Below are 20,046 nucleotides of genomic sequence, written 5' to 3'. Positions count from 1 at the left end.
CAGATACATGTTTTGGTAAACATAGCAATGGAATGTGAAGTTATTGATAAGCATGGATGCACCTCTCGCAAGAGGGGCAATGAGAAACAGGTGACCAAGAAACTGACCAACGGAGTATAACATCCCATTCACGTGAATACTTCATATAAAAGTGGGCAATCATGAGGATCTCATCCCTTTTCCTTATGGCCTACATTACGAGAGAACCTTGCTAGTCGTCCCTGCGAACTGAGGCCTAGTGACAGACTGAATCCAGCTCTGGTTGGCTGCAGAGTCCAAACCTGGACTTCAGGTGCCCTGCAGTTGCTGGGACTTTCAAGATTAGTTTTGTATGTTTTGTATTATTCTCTATTCTTATTATTAGCATTAGTAAAATATTTTTAGTTTTTCCAATTCTCTCCTCTCTGTTCTTCTTTCCCTCCCGATCGCCTGTCCTTAGTGGGAAGGGGGGGCGAGGGGGAAGGCAGGGAGAGGGGGTTAACAATACATCTGCAACGGTTTTATTGTCACCCTGCAATCAAACCTTCAACAGATGGATAAAGAAAAATTGTATTTATTTGCAGTGACTTGGGAAATATTCTGGGATATGTTTGCTTGACTTCTACAGTTAGCTTTATCTCACAAGAGGTGGAAAATCAGATCCGCAAAGTCGTCATACCTGATGAAGGTGCAGCAGTTTGCTTAAGTGTGTTTTTCAAGGAGGAAAGGAATACTAGTATTGATACTGATTATGATAGTTTTTGTAAACGGTCACAATTCAAGCGACATGCATGTGTCCTGCTTTCAGCTATCATAATCAGTTCAAGATAGTCTATGCTTCTGTTCTAATTTTTAGAGACACTCTAAACAGCAATTCATGCCACCCAAATATACAATGTCCATTGGTAGTGCTTATTTTTCTGTTTTAACTATCGAGAGAACCTGGACACTGAGGTTGGTCTAGGATCTAGACTCAACTCACCTAACGTTACCTTACATATGTGCATCTGGTCTATTCCAGTCGTCTACCTCCCCTTACAGTCACTGCAAAGAGATAAAACACATTCGGCAGATTATTCATCCTGTCTTGAATTAAGTGCCTGAAACAGATAGGACAAATCAACCTCTGGATTTACATATTTCCCTCAGTTGTCAACCTAGGAAATACAGAATACCCCTCTCAGCCCAGATACCTAACTTGTAAATGGCTGAAGTTACATAGATGTAACCCTACCCTCAGGAGCAAAGAGTACATTTCACAGTATCGCAGAATGTTAGGGATTGGAAGGGACCTCAAAAGATCATCTAGTCCAATCCCTCTGCCGGAGCAGGAACACCTAGATGAGGTTACACAGGAATGTGTCCAGGTGGGATCTGAATGTCTCCAGAGTAGGAGACTCCACAACCCCCCTTGGCAGCCTGTTCCAGTGTTCTGTCACCCTCACTGAGAAGAAGTTTCTTCTCAAATTTAAGTGGAACCTCTTGTGTTCCAGTTTGAACCCATTACCCCTTGTCCTACCATTGCTTTTCACCGAGAAGAGCCTGTCTCCATCTTCATGACACTCACCATTTATATATTTGTAAACATTAATAAGGTCACCCCTCAGTCTCCTCCAAACTAAAGAGACCCAGCTCCCTCAGCCTTTCCTCATAAGAGAGATGCTCCACCCCCTTGATCATCTTTGTAGCTCTAAGCTGGACTCTCTCCAGCAGTTCCCTGTCCTTCTTGAACTGAGGGGCCCAGAACTGGACACAATATTCCAGGTGTGTTCTCACCAGGGCAGAGTAGAGGGGAAGGAGGACCTCTCTGGACCTACTAACCACCCCCCTTCTAATACACCCCAGGATGCCACTGGCCTTCCTGGCCACAAGGTCTAACTATAATACTAGACAGCTCCAGGGATGTAACGAGATATGCAGAGAGAACTTCAGTGTTACTAGAGAATTGCCTTATAATGCCTTTGAAAATCAGGAAATTATGGGAAAAATTATCTTTCCAGATACGAGACAGTGAACAAATGTTCATTACCATTATAGGGTCCAGTTAGTATCACAGCCAGTAGGTTTCTAAGCCAAACACACAGAAAACAATATTCAGATTACTTACTGTAGCACTTCAACAAACTCTGTGTCTTTTACCACATCTCATCCTCAGAGTGAAATGAGTAATTTACCACAATCCTACCTAGAGCTTCCAAAAACCTCCTGGCCCTCCAAGTCAATGAAAAAAACAAGTTATGCAATCAGACAGCTTGCTGTCAATGCCAAACACATGGTATGCTCTTACCTGGATATTGAGTCTTCACTACTTCCAGTTCCAAATCTAGTTGATTTGTCATTAACATAAAAATCTCTGCACTCCACTGTATTGTGTAGTATAGATATATTCTTCTACATTAGAGTGTAATTTGCAGATTGAGACTCCTGAGTCTTTTGCAGCACAACACAGGAATATGGTTTGTATAACCAGTGACCTCATCACTCTCTATAACTACCTGAAGGGAAGTTATAGCCAGGTGGGGATTGGTCTCTTCTCCCAGGCAGTTAGCAATAGGACAAGGGGGCATGGGCTTAAACTCTACCAGGGGAAATTTAGGCTGGATATTAGAAAGAAATTCTTTACAGAGAGAGTGGTCAGGCATTGGAATGGCCTGCCCAGGGAGGTAGTGGACTCGCCGTCCCTAGAGGTTTTTAAACTGAGATTGGACATGGCACTTAGTGCCATGATCTAGTAGACGGACTAGAGTTGGACCAAGGGTTGGACTCGATGATCTCTGAGGTCTTTTCTAACCCAGTCGATTCTGTGATTCTGTGATTCTGTGACAGGTACTGCTGCCCATACAGCAATATGGGCCAGAGAGCTGCCAGGTGAGGAACTAAGGAAAAAGCTGACCTGCAGCAAAGAACAGATTACTTGCTTGTTAATCCAATTCAATGATAATACAAGCTATTTTCATGTGTTAGAAGACCACAGCGAGTAGGAAAACATGTAAAATGAGGGTCAGCTGTCTGTGATGGATGTGACTGTCCCTGAAGGGGTGCAACAGAGCAGTTCTGCAGAGGACCTAGGAGCCTGGAAGGAGTGACTGTGAAAAAGCAGAGCAGAGAAGAAAAGAGAAAGAAGAAAAACCTGACTTCACAACATCAAGAAACAGCGTGAGGATCTGTGCCCTTCTCTGGTGACACCTAAGAACTGACACAGTCTCTCTTCCCTCTTGCCTCGCTATTTTACAGCAGATGCTGTATTATTGTACTACATAGTCGTAGATATTAAGTCAGCACCCTCCTGAACAGTGACATAGGGTAGCACTCAATTTACATTTCAGGTGCCACGACAGGTCAGGAAAGGTCTTTGCTCCCACTGTTAAGGAATCCCTTGCCAACCTCCTCTAAGAACCACATAGTGAATTAATCAAAATGGATCAAAAGAATCACCTCAAAAAAGGCTGGCCCGCAGTACTACAGTCCACAAGCAGACTAGGGAGGACATCTCCTTTCCACAGATGAACACACTGCAGAGAGACTGCCACAGTCAGCACCAGAGCCTTCATGATAATGTGCAGGGCAAGGGCATTAGAAATTAAAGGGATCTTTGGTTAAATACACTTTTATAACCAAAGGAAACCAAAGGACAGAGACTTGAGACTGACTTGAGACATATTTAATCGTCTGAAATTAGGATTTACTGCCCACTTTCACTTTATCCAGAAATAAGAAATTAAAACTTGTGGTTTTTGAAACTAGGATGAAAACAAGAGAAATCATGTTTGGCTAGGACAATCAGTATTTGGATGTAGGTCTTTTGTTACTTGCATCTACATTCAAACCTGACTCACATCGTCAGGACTGGAACTCACCACTCCCTGGCACCCCTTTTGCAGTTCATATGGAAAGAAATGGTGCTCTCAAGCTGGCTTCTCATGGACAGTTGTCCACACCAGAGGATCCATAACCACAGTTAAAATGAACTGAAGTCATTTTGGACAGTTCTGGGGGGCAAACAACAAGCTGAATTGCGAGTGAAATAGAAGTCTACTTGTCTTTGTTAGGATAGTCCCTCCATACTTTTTCAATGTTTTTGGACAAGGCATATCAAACTACTAGTTCTCATCAAGGACATCTCACCATCATCACCATCAAGCTGTAGGGGTACACTGGTGGGGTACTAAAAAGGTTTGTTGCTGATACCAGTATTTTCTAAGTAGGCTGAAGTTTGCCTTCAACAACCTGGTACATGTTACAGGCAATAAAAACAAAATCACTAAAAAGTCATTAAATATATATATATATTTATATTTATATTATATTTATTTATATTTATATATATACACTCAGCATTGCTGAATGCAGTCAGACAGCTGCCTGGAGGTGCCAGTATTACCTCTGGCTGTTGTATTTTATCATTATGAGTTCCTGAAAGACACTTCTATTTTTAGTCTGCCTAGTGTGCTACATCTTCTATCACAAATACTCCAAAAATTTATTTGGTGTTATTCTGGTTCTGTAGCTTTGCAAAGATGGAGATCTTCCACCCCTTTAATTGGAAGTGTCCAGCAGCAGAAAAAAAGCCAGCAGGATCTGACACTAAAAATTCTTCCTTATCCAAGATGTAGAGTTGGACATGCAAAAATTATGGTGCAGCCAAAATATAATTTCTTCCCAAGAATACCAAATGAAAGGTCTACAAGATGAAAAATATCTATCTTCAACTGTCTGCATCTGGTCTTGTTATGTTCATAAAAGAATTATTGACTAAGTAGTTCTAGCACAACAAAAATTAAGACATACATTAGAAGCTATAGTAGCCAAAAGTTAAAAAGCATTTTGTGCCATATCCCAATATATTTTGCAAAAGTAAATACATTTTGCACAGCGTAACAAATTTAGGCAGAATTAAAAAGATTCATAATGTTTTTTTTTTTTTTAATATGTCACATGGTCCTGACTCTTTCCAAACCAAACCATATAAAAGTTAGCTTTTCTAGAGGAAGTGGCCAAGCACTAACTCACATATTCAACCTATGTTGTTTTTTCTCTTGCTGTTATCATGTTTCCTCCAAATGTAATTAAAAATGGATATAAGTATGTAATCCAATATGACTTAGTAGACCACTTCCTCAAACAGAGCTGCAGATAGTTTAAGCGGAGAGAATCCAGATTAATTAATAGAGCAAATGCTTTTAGCTTTACACATGATTTTTTCATTTAATTATAAATGGCCTAACTGCTGAGCAGTCAAGAAATATTGTATTTTCCCTCCACCATAAAAGATTTGGCACTAATTACTCAAGAGTGCATTAATGGGAACAAAATCCGTCACATTTGAACAAGGAATAGATACAATTTAACTTGTAAAAAGCACAAAATGGTATTAGCCTCTATTATGAAAAATAATTATTCTTACTGATATTATGAAAACAATTAATTTCCCTTTTGCAACAGAACAAGAAATTTATAGGCTGATCATTTGGAAAGCACAATGGTAGTGCACGGCTGAACTCACTTAATCCAATGTGGATAGGTAGAAGTTATATACAGAAAAAATCCAGGTCTTTTTTTCCCAAGTATTCTGTGTTCAAAGCTTGTTTAAATAGACCAGTTTCATCCTAGTACTGGGAAGCTCAACCACCATGGTAACAGCTGGGACGAAATCAGCCATAGAATAGACAGCCCTATAAGCTGACCTTCATGGATGTCTTCCGGGCAGAATCTCATAGCTCCCACATTTCCTGCTTTGCAAGTAGCTCAGAAATAGTCTCTGCCCTGGGCCATGTACAGTCTGTGCTTAGACCACCTAAATGAAAGAAGAGAAAGATACCTCTGTTAAATTCAGATGTTTGTTGGTTTTAATATTAATAGTGGTCATCAGTCTACCTGCTGTCAAAGAACAGTGATTTACAGGCATCATAATAAAAGGGGTGTTTAAGGAAATAATTAAATACCTGACAATCTGCAGGGGTTCCCAGGAGTTTCTCATCTCATGGGTTTTTTTTTCTTTTATGGAAATGACTACAAAAGTATTTCATCTGCTCTTATTCATTATTCTGCCTAGTGCAATATTGTTCTTCTTCCTTTAATCCATTATTCTTAAACATCTCAGTTCTGGGAGATAGTTTGGACAATGAGCTAACCAAAATTTTGTTCGGTCTTTGAACAGAAATGTTTTACTTAACTCACTAGGTTTAAAAAGAAGGGTTTCTATCTTATGGTATCCTTGTTCTAAAAATGCTTAGCAAAATGAACTTCCAAGTTTACCACCACCCATAAATTGTCTCCTCTCTGAAGTGAAAATGAAGCAAAAGTGGAAGACCTGGCAGTGCGGTTTTTCAAGTCCACAGCTCCAAAGTAGCCCAAGCTTTAAAGGTATTTTGAGTCATACAATCCAGCATGGTTCCCAACTTACATCTAAATCATGCAACTGTCAAATACTCGCAGCTCTACAGCCTATATTAGGTATTGACAAAACGTTTTTGTCAGGACAAAACCTGATCAGACCCTCTTCCTTTGATGCCTTCTGGTTTCTACCAGGAGTAAAACTAGACACAGAAGCAGTGAGGAGGGAAGCTGGATACTCAAATGGACTTTTGCATGTGGATGCTCTGAAGATCAAGAGTGCTGGGTGCGTTTTTATTTCACAAAAGCTTTCAAAAGTGTTGTAGATTTAGTTTTACTCTGATCACATTGTGAAGTACTGAAAAACAATTATTTTACTTACTTTCGGTTAGGATTATAATTTAGGATCACTCTCAGACAGAACAAACTAAATGACAACATTCAAAGTTAAACAGCCCATCAGCATGGCCAAAATATCCTGCATCATTTTCCTTTATGAAAAGCCAACAAGAATAGTGCATCCTTATCCATGATAACCTGGTAACTGTGGTTACAAGTTCCCACATTACCTCATTAACAATCAGTAGCCGTACACAAAGCTGCTATTTACAATGAGTATTTCCAGCAGAACTTGAAGGAAACAAGCAGGTCTGACAGTCCTCTGTGCCTTCGTGTTATTTACTGGAGCTGGCTGAGCAAACTGGAGGTTGGAATGTCCAGTAAGTTGTATAAATAGATGTTCAGCTGCTGGGGAGATTCAAAAAATTAAAAACTGTAGCTGAAAGTGTGTTGGAAAGAAACACACCAAATAAAATCACTAGGATTTTTCCATTTGAAAATCAGAATCATCACTGATGTCTCAGGTTGAAAAATCTGACCAGCTCTGTTTCTTCCATAGGCTTCGATTTCAGCATCATTCTCTCAAAGACCAAGCAAGTAGCTCCAGTGCTTTATACCAGTTCATTCCACTCCAGCTGAACTGAACTGTATCGCGCCACCACAAGCACCCACAAAATTCAGGTACTTCCATACTCGTTTAGAATATGCATTCTGGCCTTTTATATTATACCGCAACACCACCACTGATATAATTTTGCTCAAGATCTTTCTTAATTTTTTTTTTTCCTTGAGTGAATAATTAGTTGACACACTTGCTTTAGGAAAGATATCATTTCAGTGTAGGGCAGAGAAGTACAGCAGCTGCAGGTCTTAGCACAGCATGGCAACATCAATACTGATCTGCAAGGAAACATCTGCTACAGCATTTCACAAAGAAAAGAGCAGCCCACGTAAATGAGACACCAAACAAGCACATCAGCTGCACCCTGAGGCACTGCTCACTGAGGTTTGGAAGGAGGGAAGTTGTTAGATTTGCTTTGGGTTGGTTTTCTAGAAACTAAGCACAATGGGTGAACTTGAGTCCTATTCTAAGGTGACGTTCTGCAGCTGAGTTTCCTTATGCCTCAATTATCATTCTCCCAATAAAACAGGAAAGTATAACTCTGGAATTTGTCCGAGAAGTTAGACTGCTCTATGGTATAGGAAGAACACGTTTTTTCCACAAAGTATGTTTTTCAATAACACAAGCAGCAACAGGATAAATCTGAGTCTACCGCTACGTCTATTTAAAGAGAAAGCTAAAGTAACCAGAATTATAGGCAAAGAGAAATGGAAGGAGATAATCCCATAATAAAGAACATAATAAATGAGTGTCTCATGAAAGACAGGTGTATGTGGGATGGTATCCCTACTTTCACTTAGCAGTGATTTCCTGCAAAACTATCTGTTAATGATAGAGGATAAAATAGCTGTGGAAATTTTAACTATATACTTCATTATATATATATATATATAAATACATATATATATATATATGTACTTCAAGATGCTATCTAACAATTTCTGAACCAAAAGGTTACAGTTTTAGGGTCCAGTAAAGCCAATCTTAGTGAAAAGACAAAATTAATCTTTGTGTTCATTTTATGTGAAGAATTCATTGCCCCAGGGAGGTTTGCAGTCCCAAGAAAAGTGAAAGGCCATGCAGACCACACCCAGCTACAGTTTGCCATTTTTTGCTGATCTCTGAGCCCTGTGGAGGACTGGGGTGGCCTTGGGGGACCCCAAGTGTGCTCATGGCTTCTGCCCTCCCCCGCTTCCCTCTAACAGGGGCACAGGTTAACCGTCACGAGGGGGCTTGATCTGCTCTTCCTATTTCCCTTTCCATACCCCTGTGGATCTCTTCTTAAAACCCAAATATCGCCATTTCCCACTGGAGTAAATAGCAAAGTCTAAATTAACACCTCATTGAGAAAGGCAGTGTTGTTTTTTAATTAAATAAACTATTTGGCTCCATCACTGGTAGTGTGCTAACTTTGTTATTCTAAAAGGAGTGTTCAGTGAGGTATCAGTCTGTCCATTTCTTTTCAGTTTTCAACAAGAAGCAAAACTTGTCAGGAGAAGCAATTTCTGTGATTCCTGTATTTTTAAAATCATCCACTTCCAGTGGAGGGAAGTGGAGGGAAAAGCATCAGCTGTTGCACTGAAAATCCTTATCTCTTTTACAGTACCTTTTTTGCTTTGGAGTGTGGCTGAGGCAAAAGTAAAAGTCATAATCAAAAATAAAAAAACAAGAGTATCTTCTCATTTTTGCAAAGAAGCCTTGCAAGAGTCTTTTCCATAAAGGAATCACCTTTTTGAGTGCACAAGGAGAAGAGGGATAGAAATAGCAAAGGAAATGGAAAGGAATGATCTGGCAGTACCACGATACTTTTCAGTATCTGTCAAGTCTTTAATTACCTTTGTCATTGGTGTCCATCAGTTTAAAATGGAAGTGTTACATTCTCACACAACTGACTTTATTAAGCCAGCCTTCAGTTTGCACGTGTGTGCAAACGGGCTCCTCTCCTTTACCTTTGCAATTCAGAGTCAAATGTGTCTGTGTATTAGACAGCTATTGACTGAATGCTGCAAGAGTCTACTGGACCTTTGGCTATGTGTTTATCAAGGACTGTGGTGCCTGAATTGGAAGTAGAAGTAATTAATTAGTCACAGACTGAATTAATTTACAAGACAAATTGGTGCTGACAATCCCATGATTCAGACAGTATTTTGTAATTATCAATTTAAGATAGGTTCCAATTTGTTCTAAAAAGATAATGGCCTGAACATGAAGTAAATGGAATCCTATTTATTAAGTCCTGAACTCTCTTCATTATAATATAATTTCTTCTTTTGTCTTGGACAGATAAAACACCCTATTCTTTATTCACTTGGTGACAGTAGGCATCAGTGAGTTTGCAGGAAAGGAGTTGTGGCTTCCTGCTTCATTTTTCAGACCCTGGGCTCAGGCAAGGTTAATGTAGTCTACACTACATCACCCATGTGATGTGAATTTGTGCTGATTCTTTCAGGATTCAACCCACTTTTTTTTTTTTGTTTAAGCAGCCTCTTCAACAGCCAACATGACACATCTTCCTTTGTCCACTGACCTTCACGAAAGAAGAATAAAGGACAGTTTGAGCAAATGATGGACATAGTTGGCTTCATTTGCACATTTTCACACTGGAAATTAACAATTTTGGAGGAGAGACTTTTTTCAGACCATTCCAGCTCCCTAAAATATTCATATGCTACTTTGTTTCTAATCTGATAGAGTTCTTTTCAAACTATTTACAATATACAAAGAGAAAACCTGATACCTTGAAAGCAACGGTTTGTGGGGTTTGTATTGTCTTTGATGACTTTTGTAACTGACAAATTTAGCTCTCCAGGTCCAGGGTTCAAAGGTAGCTCTCTTGATCTACAACATACAGCGAAAAACTTGAAAATTAATGTCAGAAGTGAACAAAATAAAATCATAGTAAGGAGGATAGTAGTAATGCTAGAATACTTCCCCTGCTGCCCCAGTTTCTTAACTTCTGAAATAAATTTAGTCCTGACATAACTGAATGTAACACCCCCTGAAGTTCACAGGACATTTGCCTTTGCAGCATGTCTCTGTTGACAGTTCATGTTTCTTGTCACTTGCATTTTTAACCTACAGGGGAAGGGAAGGGAAGGGAAGGGAAGGGAAGGGAAGGGAAGGGAAGGGAAGGGAAGGGAAGGGAAGGGAAGGGAAGGGAAGGGAAGGGAAGGGAAGGGAAGGGAAGGGAAGGGAAGGGAAGGGAAGGGAAGGGAAGGGAAGGGAAGGGAAGGGAAGGGAAGGGAAGGGAAGGGAAGGGAAGGGAAGGGAAGGGAAGGGAAGGGAAGGGAAGGGAAGGGAAGGGAAGGGAAGGGAAGGGAGGTAAAATGAGAAATATAGTACAAATTTATAAAATTTTAACAGACCAATACAATAAAACTTCTTAGGATTGAAACCTGAGAAACCTGGGAAAACACAGAAATGGCCTAGTTGTATTAAAGATTTAAAAATGCATGTTTCCAAAGCCAGTTCAGGCAGAACTCCATGAGGTTTACATACCTGTGTGACTTTTTAATTTCTACTACTAAATCATATTTCCATTTGCTAAAACCCACTCAGTTTAAACTGGAGTCTTACAGTGCACAAGAATTTCCTGAGTAGTGTGATCAGCTGCTCTTATTCCTTTATTACACAAGCCTACATTCAGTTTGGTTATAGTTCTTCATCACATAATGATCAAGTTAAAATGGAGGAAAAATAATAAGCAGAAAAAATTTAAAACTTTAATTGCAAATCTATACCTTACCAGAAGAATATAGGAGTTCCGTGATTTTTCGTTTTATTTCCACTACCAACAAATATCCAATTTGTTTATTACTTTGAGAAAAGATTATGCAACTCAAATTTGGGTCTGGATGTAGTTTTGTATGTTTGCCAGCAATCTGCAGTAGGGAATTCCTTAACCTTGAGCATTTCGTGCCACAGGAATTCTCATCTGTTTGCAGTTTCTAAGCCAAATTTAAAATCCCATTTGAAAAAGGAGGCCATCAATATTAAAAACCAAGGAAACCTTTTAAAATGTATAAAAATTTAGTGGTATAATGCATATCCATAGTCAGGCTACCACTTCACATCTCAGGATGGCATTCTGGTTAGCAGGATATGTAATCATCTCAGTAAAGAAACAGATAAGAATCCCAGTTCAGACTGGGAGAGGAACAGTTCTTTCGTTGCTTTCCCATGGAAAAAGCTACACCACAAGGCACTCCTACACTCAGAATTTCTGAAAACAATTAGCAGATCTTGTCCCTTATTCACCCAATACAGGTCTACTGTTGCTGACTGCATAATTATGAATTACAAAAAGAAAAAAGAAGACTAGAGAAGGCAAGGGTAGCATTCTTGCCCCTATGAATTCATGCCAAAATGCAGGACCCACACAAATATCTTAATCTCTCTTCCACCCTTTCTGCTTGGGTCTGTCATGAGGCCAGGATTGCATCCAACAACCTGCAGTTCCCTTGCACGGTTCTTTTTTAACACTCCTCCAGGCATCAGTGTGTTCCTATAGTACAAGAAAAAAACATACAACCAAAAAGCAAGACTACAAAAACTAACATCACTGAGTTTGTTACTATGGCAAGATCTGCACATAATTTTCATAAGGGAAGACCACATACAAAAGGCACATAATTTAGCTTTGTTTTTTATATCTGAAAATACGTCCAAAAAAGCTTGTTTCCTTTATTTAATAGGTACATGCTATTTATGTCTGTCATGGAATATTGACACTGTGGCAAATATAGATCAGTGCTGACTTTATTTGAACTGAAGATTTGGATGTTCCACCTCTGCTGGTTTAATTTGCTTCATTCCACAACTGCCTTGCAAATATGACATGAAAGTTCCCAGAGAAGTAAAGCAAATCCTCTAATGGATGACCTCAGAAGAAAAATATTTTTTAAAAAAAGAACTCACTGCTCTTGCTCACTTACAGATTTTTCTTCTAAGCTCTGTTATTTGACCAACCAGAAGACAGTGAGCTGCTTTGAGTTTCAGTATATGTAGATGGAAGTGGATAACACACGGTTCATGCCATGCTGTATTTATATTCCTCTGCCCTGAAAACAGAGGAAGAAGAGCTAGTAAAGAAACAAAGTTATTTTTTTCTTTCAGGATAAAAATATCTTTCCACTGTCACCAGGCTTATAAAAAATATTTTGCAAAAGAAGGCTTAGCCAAAATAACATACAAGAGAAGGGTTTACAATTATGGTATCTAATTAACTCCTAACCCTAAACAGATGCACAGAAGTCTCCCAGAGTCCATCGTGTTCCAGTAGAAATCCATTCTGGTCCAGAAATGCACTCAAGACATCTTCATTCACTGAGAAGTTAAGAGATTTTTGGCTTTGTGATTTTTGGTTACTGATAAACTTAAGATCCCAAGCATGTGTTACTTCATTTTTGAAAACCACTATGTTCAGCCAAGCTCCATGCTCTCCACCCAGGGTGGATCTCCCTGGGTGCAGCTGAGAGCATGCTATATGATACAGGATAATGCTATATTATTACAAGACTTACTATATACACCCAGACAAATCAAATTACAAATGTATTTATCCATACCACATTTTATAGTAGGCTGTGTAACCAATTCCTTATATGTTTGAGGTTTGAAGGAGAAGAGTGTGAGAACTTTACAGGACAGCCAGGCGATCAGGCCCAGCCAACGTGGATTTACGAAAGGCAGGTCCTGCTTGACAAACCTGATCACCTTCTTCAAGGTGACCCATTTAGTGGATGAGAGAAAGGCTGCGGATATTGTCTACCTGGACTTTAGTAAAGCTTTCGACACTGTTTCCCACAGCATTCTCACAGACAAACTGGTTGCTCATGGCTTGGACACCTGTACTCTTTGCTGAGTGAAAAACTGGCTCGATGGCTGGGCCCAAAGAGTTGTGGTGAACTGAGTCAAATCCAGTTGGAGGCCAGTCATGAGTGGTGTTCCTCAGGGTGCAGTGTTTGGGCCAGTTCTGTTTCATCTCTTTATCAATGATCTGGATGAGAGCACCAAGTGCGCCCTCAGTAAGTTTGCAGATGACACCAAGTTGGGTGGGAGCGCTGATCTGCTGGAGGGTAGGAAGGCTCTACTGGGGGATCTGGACCAGCTGGATCATTGGGCCACGTCCAGTTGTATGAGGTTTGAGAGGGCCAGGTGCCAGGTCCTGCACTTGGGTTGCAACAATTCCAGGCACCACTACAAGCTTGGGGAAGAGTGGCTGGAAAGCTGACTGGTGGAAAAGGACCTGGGGGTGTTGGTCAAAATCCAGGTGAATATGAGCCAGCAGTGTGCCCAGGTGGCCAAAAAGGCCAACAGCATCCTGGCTTGTATCAGGAATAGTGTGGCCAGCAGGACTAGAGAAGTGTTTGTCTCCCTGTACTTGGCACCAGTGAGGCTGCACCTTGAATACTGTGTTCATTTTTGGGCCTCTCACTACAAGAAAGCTATTGAGGTGCTGGAGAGAGTTCAGAGAAGGGCAACAAAGCTGGTGAGGGGTCTGAAGCACATGTCTTATGAGAAGCAGCTGAGGGAACTGGGGCTGTTTAGCCTGGAGAAAAGGAAGTTTGGGGAAGACCTTACTGCTCTCTACAACTACCTGAAAGGAGGTTGTAGCATGGAGGGTCTTGGTCTCTTCTCCCAAGTAACAAGTGATAAGACAAAGAGGAAATGGCCTCAAGTTGTGCCAGGGGAGGTTTAGATTGGATATTAGGAAAAATTATTCACTGAAAGAGTTGTCAAGCCTTGTAACAGGCTGCCCAGGGAAGTGGTTGAGTCACCATCCCTGGAGTTATTTAAAAGACATGTAGATGTGGTTCTCAGGGACATGGTTTAGTGGTGTACTTGGCAATGCCAGGTTAACAATTGGACTTGATGAACTTAAAGATATTTTCCAACCTAAGCATTTCTGTGATTCTCTGAACTTGGTGTACACCTTCACTTTGTACTACATATTTAGTCAAATTTTTAAGGGGCCCAGATCTCTTCAAGCCTGATTTTTACCACCTTTCCAGACCACTGCAGGTATGTCTGGATGCCAGATGAATAGTAGAGGTGAAACATATGCATCCATCTGGAGGAGGTTTTCTTGTAGTTTTGCCGGAAAAACAACAAGTAGTAATACATTCAGATTCAACAGCATGTGCAACTGACTGTTCCTCACAAACTTCCTCTGGAGTCTGTAGAGACTACTAAAGCTGAAAAGAACAAAATTAGTCTTGAGCTTCATTGCACAGGGTGTTAGACATGCATGAGAAAAAAAAAAAAAATTACTAAAGCACACCTGGGAGGAGAAATAACAGAGAAGGGTGAGCCAGGATAGCACTCTGGCTGTTTTGTGTTCCCAGAAATGTATGCAGTCTCGAGGAATGTACATTTCAAGCACATTTTCCATTCTTAATGAAATGACTTTCACAATACTGAACAGCAGCTAGACGTCTGGACAGGTAATGATTGAGGCTCATAGTCACAACAACTTTTAACTTCCACAAGCAGAATATCACAGTCCGTTTCTGGGGCTAGTCACAGAGATTCACCAGCCTCAGCTGTTAATGTATGGATCTTGTCTTAGTCTTAGTTCCAGTCTTAGTATTTTACCTATTTGCCGGGCTGAGAGATCTTATGTGTCAATGTTCCGTATTCCCACTGAAAAACTGCAAAGAACAGAAGAGTTACCTCATTTTATCTCCCTCTTAAATAGACACCTTAGAATAAGCAGTGTTTGTCTCTAGTTGCATGCAAACATTATTTGGTTCTAACTTTGCTTATTCTGGTCATCTTTGGAGTGCATGGATTGTGGGAACTTTTATTTTACTTTATTTTTAATACATCTTGAAGTGAAGTCAGTCCACGTGAAACTATCCTCTAGTTTTGTCAAATTTCCTACCTGGTTTACTGTCTCTTCTGTTCCACACCTTTATATGTAATAAGCTAACCTCGGATGGGTTACATGGTAGTCTTTCTGATGAAAACTTTAGATAAATGTCATGTTTTTACCCTTTTTCCTGTCTTATCAATAATAAGCTTCAAACAGTTCTGTCAAGATAATGAAGCATAGTCTTCCCTTGCTGAAAATGAAGGAGGGAGCCCCCCTTCAAACACTCATTTTACCAATGTTTCTCCATTTGACCTTAAAATGCTTCCTTGCACTTCCCTTATATATCAGCTAGCCTTTATCATATTTCATATATTCCTATGGTTTTTGAAGGTTATAGAGTTCTTGTGACCAGTCTTCAGGAATGCCTCCTGAACTGAGTGAACTTGTGAAAATATCTGTGAAAACATCTCGTCTTTCTGTTTCCAGTTCCTTGACATCCCAGTAACATTTTCTCTGGACAGAATGCCGTGTCAAATTTACAAGTTTATAATGTTCATATGTATTTTTGCTGTTGTCCACACAGTTCTGACTCCTTTATCTGATGAAAAAGAAAAGACTTACACAAATCAACATTCTTCCCTGCAAAATCAGATGCCAAATGATTCTTGCTACAATTTTGCTGCGCCTCTCACATCAGTCTCTGTTTCCTTGAAAGTGACAATGTTTATTTACCAACTGCGTATTTTATTCAACAATTGCATGAGTTATTTAAAACTATCCTAAAGATACCCAAGACCAGGCTGCACTTGCCATTTTTCATTGTCTTCCTATCTTACTTCAAGCTTAATAATCTCACATATGCAAAGCTCTTTTTACATTTAAATCACATCAGCATTTATGTTTGATCCATAATAATAATGGAGTGTTGGCTTTCTGCTTCCATTTTCTATTAAAAAGCATTCAGCACAAAATAATGTATTGGTGCACGCGAAAGCAGAAGGGTAGTGATTACTTCATCAAGTTCACAAATACTTTCACTGTTGAGGATGAAAAGAAACAATGCAATTACCATCTAATCTCCCATCTAACAAAGAACAAAGAACCTAACTCAACTACTTCTGCAAAGGTCTTAATGCTTCCTTTCAGCTATATCATACCTTATAAAACAATGAGATTTCTCCATTGAGATCATGATAGATATCTTAATTTAACGGCAGAGAATCCACAATGTTTCAAGGTACAATTTTTTTTAAGAATTCTATCACCTTCACTTCCAAGTTTACCTTCAGTCTCTAGACTATGGATCCTGTTAAGCTTTCTGCTGTGGAAATCAATATTCTCTTATTATCAGAAAAGACTTCCCTGTGTAGCTGTTTCTAAATTATGATCATAGCATTCCTTAAGGTATTTGACAAGAAACAGATTCCTAGGAGCTTTAAGATAAAAGTATCTTTTTCAAACTCAGACAACTTGGGGTCTATATTTTGTACCTTGTCTAATGTCTCTATATCTTTTGTGAAGAGTGGACACCAGAGTAGCATCGAACATTTGTGCCTGTACCATCATTTTGGTCTAGTTCCTGTTTTGCTGTGGAGATCTGGTCCCTCAGTGGTTAGTGCTGAACACAGGTTAGTTCATTCCTGCTCTATGATCTGCACAAACCTTGGTTCTCAGGGAGGCTGGAATAAAGAGAAGGGCACAATTTTGTCCAAACTGACTAGCCTACAAGCAGCACAGTTCCAGATTTTGCTAAATTTTGCCTCTTTTACTCAAGACAGCCCTCCGACACAACCCCAGCAGGATCACACACACCAAAATATTGCACTGTGCTGCTGTTTGAGAACACATCTTCTGCAACACACTGTCAAAGAAAAAGACATCTGGGCTATGAACTTCCTTAATTTGTCTCAAATTCAAGTTCTGGGAGGAAAAAAGATCTACAGAGCTGAAAGTGACAGCATGAGGCACAACAGAAATGATCATTCTGGTCAATGTCTTCTACTCCCTAATTTATGCTTTCTCTTCACCACTGCATTGAGGTACCACCTTCACCATCCTGTCCCAGCAAAGGTCCACCCTTGGCCCAGGAGGTACCCACATCAGAAGGTACTGCACAGCAAGCACAGTCATGGAAAAAAGTGGAAGAAATTACATTACACTCTTGAAATTACATTACACTCTTGAATCTGCTCTTGCAGAGCAGCCTCTATATATAAGGATCATGGAAGGGGTCTCTTCAACTTACCAACCTCAGGACTCCTTGGGACTTGCACCCTTTCTTGGGTCACTTCTTCCATGGTATGCTGGGTATAGAGACACTGAGGACACATGTTGAAGAGAAACTTCTGCAGCAGGCAGTCCAGCCAGCTATGCACTTGTAGGAGCAAACCACCTAGTTTTCCAGTAACATGACATCAGTCTGTCCCCAACTGGGAAACAGCAAAATGCATACAGTAGGAACATGTCACACAGGGATGACTGTGTCCTCCAAGGCTACCTCTGCCTCACAGGAGGATACACACAGAAGCACACAGCTCATTATATACTCACAGCAAGCTGCAAAGACATTGCACAGAAACTCTCTAGTCATGGTACAAACAAGCTATTTTCTGCCCTCTCTCCTGCTGTTACACACGTGGGCAGGATTTCCCTCCTCCCATAAGCTCCCAGGGGGATTTTCAGAACACTTAATGATGCCATCTCCTGCAATGTTTGAGGCATTTACACGTAGCAGGTGTGCTCCGAGCTACCTTCTGGGAATATAGTCTGCCACAGAATGTGATGGGCACACGTGTCTTCACATCAAACACATGCAGCCTTGGGATACAGTCAAGCAACACTGAAGAATATCACACTCTCCAAATATCACTGTGTGCTGATACTCTTGCTAAATCAGTATCCAGACATACCCCTGAGAAATAAGAAACTTTTTAGCACCTGCCAAGAGTAACACCTGCTGCAGCAGACTGCTTGGCAGAAGACACTGGAGGCAATTCTGGACTAACAGCCCTGCAGTCATTTACCTGCAAAAAGAAGTGAGATGGTATTAAAAGGGCGGCTCCACTGGGTGTTTCAGAGCTGGGAGCTCTCTGCTATAGTAACGTTTTTGCTACCGTCCGTCTGCCATCCTCTAGTGTAGCTCTGACCTTCACTCCGAGCCATCTGCCTTTGCATGACTTGGCATTAGTAAAATACATATTGTTCACAGGAATCCATGAAATGCAAACCTGTAAGGAAACAAATGCGCCCTTTGCAATTCCTTTCTGAACAGCTTTTAATTCATGTTATGTGTTTGTGAGATTTTGGTAAGAATACAACTTGTAGTTAAACTTCTTACAGATGTCTCCAGCTAGGTACATGTGCTTGACTGTGACTGAATATGGAAGTTTAAGTTACGACCCATAAGACGAGCTGCCGTAACTGCTTCATGCTTTCTATCTCCCTTCCCCAGTGGTGAGGTACTTTGATATACCCTAAACTTTAAGCCAAACTTTCCCTCAAAACTGGAATGGGCTAAGAGAATATCAATTATTCCAGCAGTGAGATTATCATCTGAGTTAAAAGTTAAAATATGAGCTTATCTTTTAAGCATATTTTATCTACCATTGTTTCAATAGAACTTGTGATCATCTCATTAAAAAACCTTATCTCCAAAAAAATCATGGCGATCAATTAACCATGGTGTGACCCTATAAGTTTTTATTTACTTTGTAACTCTGTCAGGGGCAAACATCAAGTTGTCTATTCTCTACTCCTGTGGGTGACACATTTTGGCCATCTTATGTAAGGATACAAAATTGACTTTTTTTCTAGTTATCAGAATTCCCACAATATTCCATGGTATGTTAATGAAATATTGCCCAGCCCTATTCCTCCAGAATTTTAGAATCAATTTACTTCTAGCCATTTACAAATATCCTGTAATACTCCATATGTTTAACTCTACATATTCACATGCATCTCCTCCTCATTTATTTTATTTGTAAATACTTACATAAGAAGAATGTACAAACCTGTTTGACAGGGCTATTTTGTGACTTGGTGATCCATAATTTAGTCCTTGAAGTGCAAATATGGTCAAAAAAAAAAATACAAAATATTATTTCACAGAATCATAAGATCATTTAGGTTGGAAAAGACCTTTAAAGACCATTGAGTCCAACCATTGATCTAACACTGCCAAGTCCACCACTAAACCATGACCCTATGAGCCACACCTACGTGTCTTTTAGACACCTCCAGCAATGGTGACTCCACCACTTCTCTAGCAGCGTGTTCCAATGACCAACAACCTTTCAGTGAAGAAATTTTTCCTAATATCCAATCTAAACTTCTCCTGGCACAACTTGAGGACATTTCTTCTTGGCCTATCACTTGCTACTTGAGAGAAGAGACCAACACCCTCCATGCTACAACCTCCTTTCATGTAGTTGTAGACAGCAATACGGCTTCCCTTCAGCCTCCTTTTCTCCAGGCTGAACAGCTCCAGTTCCCTGAGCTGCTCCTCACCAGACTTGTGCACCAGGCCCCTCACCAGCTTCGTTGCAATTTTTTGGATACGGCATTGGACTTTACCTCAACATGCTGATTTCCTGGCTCTACTTTTAATCTGATGTATACCAGAGTCACACTAGTGTAAGTGCATTGGCCCTTCTGATTTTTAACCTATGTGAACACATATGCACTAGACGAAAAATGTTCGAGTTCATGTTTGCTTTCACCCAGCCCACCTTGCTCTTACAGAAAGCAAATTTATTGTTGTTAATAATGGAAGTACAATATGTTCAGCAATGAGGAACTGGTATGTTATTCTGCCTCATGCATTATTAGAAAATTGTCAGTCAAAGTTCTCATTACAGCTTATTTATTGTCACCCATGGAGATAATAAGAAGCTCATAAGTTTGGATCCCATTTGCTCAATGAACTTTGTAGTTCTGGTTGCTGGAAAAATATTAA

At 40.1% G+C, this 20,046-nt stretch overlaps 1 long non-coding RNA gene across 1 annotated transcript; it reads right to left on the bottom strand.

The window, feature by feature from the left end:
• Positions 1–662: 662 nt before the first annotated feature.
• Positions 663–19,783, bottom strand: LOC110361994 (uncharacterized). Its single transcript, XR_010471218.1, has 4 exons — positions 12,208–19,783; positions 10,011–10,111; positions 6,882–7,059; positions 663–5,773 (listed from the first exon to the last, which is right to left on the bottom strand). It is a non-coding gene; the product is annotated as an uncharacterized LOC110361994 (long non-coding RNA).
• Positions 19,784–20,046: the final 263 nt, after the last annotated feature.

This window comes from Columba livia, chromosome 3, assembly GCF_036013475.1.
Source record: "Columba livia isolate bColLiv1 breed racing homer chromosome 3, bColLiv1.pat.W.v2, whole genome shotgun sequence".
NCBI classification, from domain to species: domain Eukaryota; kingdom Metazoa; phylum Chordata; class Aves; order Columbiformes; family Columbidae; genus Columba; species Columba livia.
This window is presented reverse-complemented; position numbering and strand designations above follow the sequence as displayed.